Source organism: Microtus pennsylvanicus, chromosome 3 (assembly GCF_037038515.1).
Source record: "Microtus pennsylvanicus isolate mMicPen1 chromosome 3, mMicPen1.hap1, whole genome shotgun sequence".
Classification (NCBI taxonomy): Eukaryota; Metazoa; Chordata; class Mammalia; order Rodentia; family Cricetidae; genus Microtus; species Microtus pennsylvanicus.
In genome coordinates, this window is record NC_134581.1 from 145,532,501 (window position 1) to 145,536,579 (window position 4,079).

The following is a 4,079-nucleotide window of genomic DNA, read 5'->3' on the forward strand; positions in this document are numbered from 1 at the left end:
ACGCGCTCCCGCGCGACGCACCGCGCCTACTGACCACGCCGCGGTTCCAAGCCGGCGGCCGCGGGCGGGCGCTCGAGGGCGGGTGTGGGGCCGCGGCGGGCCCCCCACACACACGCGGCAGCGAGGCGCAACGCCGGGGAGAGCGGGATGATCCCGGACCCGCTCCGGGCGGGGTCGGGAGACCGGGAACCGGCCGGGCGGGAGACGACACACCGCGCCAACGGGCTTGGCGGGAGAGACGGACGGCGGCCGCCCCCGGACGAGTGGCGGAGGCGGCGGGGACCGGGACGCCGCGAAAAACCGGGCCGCGCGCGTGCTCGCAAACGCGGGGGAGAGGCGGGAGGAGGGAAAGAGACGACGACACGCGGACGGTCTTCCCCTCGAGGGACGTGAGGGGGGACGCCGCGGCCCACGACGTTCGGACGGGCCCGGACCTCGGGGACGGGGAGAGTCATCGACCGGAGCCCCCGCCGCCGCACCGGAGGAAAAGAGCACGCAAGTGGGGGGTATCTCACCGCCAGGCACCCAACCCGGTGCGGTGGCGGTTCCCCACACGAGACGCGCCTTCCCGGAGGACGACGACGACGGGGCCGGAAGAGTCCCCAGACGCACCTCGGCCGGCGGACCCACCGCCACGCCGCAGACGACGGACGTCCGCTAAGCCTCCTTTTCCCTCGCGAGGTTCCCGAAACGCGCAGAGCCTGCCTCTCGCACCCTCTCGCACGGACCCACCGCCGAGACAGACGCGCCCGCCGACGCCGAAGGAAGGCCCTCCGGCGGCGACGGGCCCCGACGCGTCCGGCGACGCGCCGGGAGACGACCGACCGCCGTTCTCTCCAAAGGCCGCACCCGAGAGAGAGGTCACGACCCCGCAAAGCCAGAACCGGATCCCCGACCCCGAGGAGGGACGGGCCAACCGCTGCTCCCCAACCGTGGGAACGCTGCCGGGGAGGGGGAGCGAGGCGACCTCCACACGGCACACAACACGAGCGACGCACGCACGCGACGCGCGCGACGAGGCCGCGGTCCGCGGGAACGGCAAAGACGGGGAAGCGCGGGAGGGACCGCTCGCGGCGGGCACGGACGGTGGACGGGTGGGGCCCGGGAGCCCACCGCCACCCAGCCCCGCTCTTCCCGCTCGGCTCCGCGCCCCGACCGAGGCGCGTACGCACCCTCGGGGGAGCGGGGGAATCGGGGTCCCGCGGCACTCGGGCGTGCGCGCACGCGCCCCCTTCTTTCCCCGCCACGGGTAACACGTCCCAGGCTCCGACACGGCACGCCAGCCGAGTCCACGACACGCTCTCTTGCCCCGCGTGGTTCCTCCCCGGACTCGGAGCGAGGAGGCGCGGGCCGCAGCGGGTGACACAAACGCTCGGGTTTCCCCCCCCAAAGACGGGACGCGGCGAGGGGCACCCGGCCGAAGCTACGCGCATCGGGCGGTCGGGGCGTGCCGGGGCGACCCCAAGCACACCCTCTCTCCATCGGATCGCTAGAGAAGGCACTTTTTCTCACTGAGGGCAGGCGGGACGGACCCGGCCCGACGAGCCTCCGGTCGCGGCAGCGCAAGAGCAGGGGAAGCGACACACACACCACTCGATGATCTCGAGCGCGGCGAGGCGGGGGGGTCTGCGGTATCGGTAAGGATTTTTCTTCCTTTCCGGGGCGTACTCTTGAGCGTTCGCGGACACGGGGGACCGGACCGAGAAAAAGCATACTACACAAGAGGTCCCCCGAGAGCCAGGCCTGCCTCCGCGGCAACACCCACCGGGTCTGCACCAGGCGGGGAGGCAATTCTCAGTCCGTCACCGACGGACCACCTTTAACGGTGAGAAGAAAATTAAAAAGGCCGGCCGCGACCGCTCAACACCACCCAACGGCTCACCGCCTACGGGAGAAGGCAGCGCGTGGTGGGCCGCTCGCCCGATCTCACGAGACGGCCGTGAGAGAGCCATCTTACCGCAGCGAGCCTCTCTTACCCGCTCGCCTCGACCCCCTTTTTTTCTTGATCCTCGGGATCACACACCTCGCAGAGGAACACCGCTAATGGCCGTACCGCACACAGGAGGCATACACGTCAGAGAACCGGGAAACGCCGCCGCCGCTCAGAACCGGGCAACTCTGAAGATCGGCCTGGAACGCTCCAGGAGCACCACGAGGATCACAAGCAAGGCGCGTGCACACGAGCCCGGTCGGGAGGGGCACGTAACGCGGCAATCAGCCGACCCTCCCCCGGCTCGGAGGGAGGAGGGCCAAACAGACCCACACGCGGTGGGCATAGCGAAACGCGCGACGGGGAACAAAGCACCCGGCGCGCCTCACAGGAACCCCCACGAACCACAGCGAGGAGTGCGGGGGGGCTTTCACAGGGCTCGGGCCGGATAACCGCACCCCTGCCTTCCACACACCACCGGTAAAGGTGGGGAGGAGAGACGAGGGGCCCGCTGGCAGAACGAGAAGAGCGGCCGCCATTCGCCATGAATGTCCGTCCCTCGCCTGGCGCGGCTTAGGCCTCCGGCCCGAATGAACACAGGGCAAGCGCACCACATCGATCAACAAAGCAGAACCGGGAAGAATCGAGCGAGAGATCAACCACAGACCCAACACATGCCACAGAAAAAAAAAAAAAAAAAAAAAAGAAAACCCTTCACACCTCCACACCAAAAAAGAGCGGTGGGGGGTCAACAGGGAATCCAATTAAAGAGGAGTGCACTCGGGAGGCACATAACATGAGGCAGCAGAAGGGCCGGGCCACCCTCAACCCAAAAAGGACTCATGGAGACTCGGGAGCTCCACAAGCTGGGAGGGGGGATAAAAAAAAAAAACCGGTGCGCTCGGGAGGCACACGGGAGCAGAGGACCATGGAGGAGACTCGGGAGCTCCACAACCTGGTCCCCGCCCGCAAAAAAAAAAGAAAAAAAAAAAAAATAGCACCGGGACGGTAAGGGAGCAGCATCGAGAGACGGGTCCCACCATCCAAACAGAACGGGTGACAAACCACGAAGCGGGGACGCCTGACACGCTTCACCACGGGCTTTTGCAAGGAAGCCGGTCATCTCAAAAAGCCTCACGGGAAAGCACAGCAGCGAGACGCGGGCTGGGCTAGACGGGGGAAAATAACACCCAGTGAGGCTCGGAAGAGAGACCGCCACCTAGCGTCCTTTAATGTCACCCAATTAAAGGACAGCGTGTCAGCACCTATCTGCAGGTACAATAAGGACAGATAGCAATTATTAGAAGAATGGCAACAGGTACGGGGAGTCATTCACAGACCACACAGAACTCCTGAAAGTGAGGCTGGGTGAAATGTCCCAAAAATGTCCCCATAAACAAGAGAACCGACCCTCAAAGGAACAACTGGTCGACCTCATAACCATGAAAGGACCGAGAGAGCGAGGTGGACATGCCAGAAAGCCGGGCGCCCAGCCTCCTCCCGGCCGAGGACCCTGCGACCAGCCGCTAGGGATGGAGAAGGGCAAGAAGAAAAACTTGGGGGGGGGGGAATCTCGAGTCCAAGAAACCGGGGACCAGTGAACAGGGGAGCCGGGACCACCACCTCCTCTCGGCCTCGAGAACACGAGGCCCGCCGCGGGGCTCTCGCAAGACCGAGGGCAGGAGAAAGGGGCGGGGGAGAGCTCCGAGACACCAACGAGTCCGGACCAGGGAGGCGAGAAAGACGGGACCACGGCCTCCTCTCGGCCTCAGCATGGCAAGGCCCGCCGCTGAGGACCGAGGGTTCCTGGCAAGAGGAAGAATATTAATAAAAAAGCTCCGAGAGTCCGGACCAGGGAGGCGAGGAAGCCGGGACCACGGCCTCCTCTCGGCCTCAGCATGGCAAGGCCCGCCGCTGAGGACCGAGGGTTCCTGGCAAGAGGAAGGAAAAAAAAAAAAAAAAAAAAAGGTCCGAGACCCCAACGAGTCCGTGACGGGGCAGCGGGGAAGCCGGGATCAACCATCGCCTCCTCTCGGCCTCGGGTCGCCGGGTCCCAGGGCTCTTTAGAAGAGAGAAAAAGAAAGGGAAAAGCAACTTTTAAAGCCGAGGTATTTCACCGATCCTGTGCCCGGGTGGACCCGACACCTAG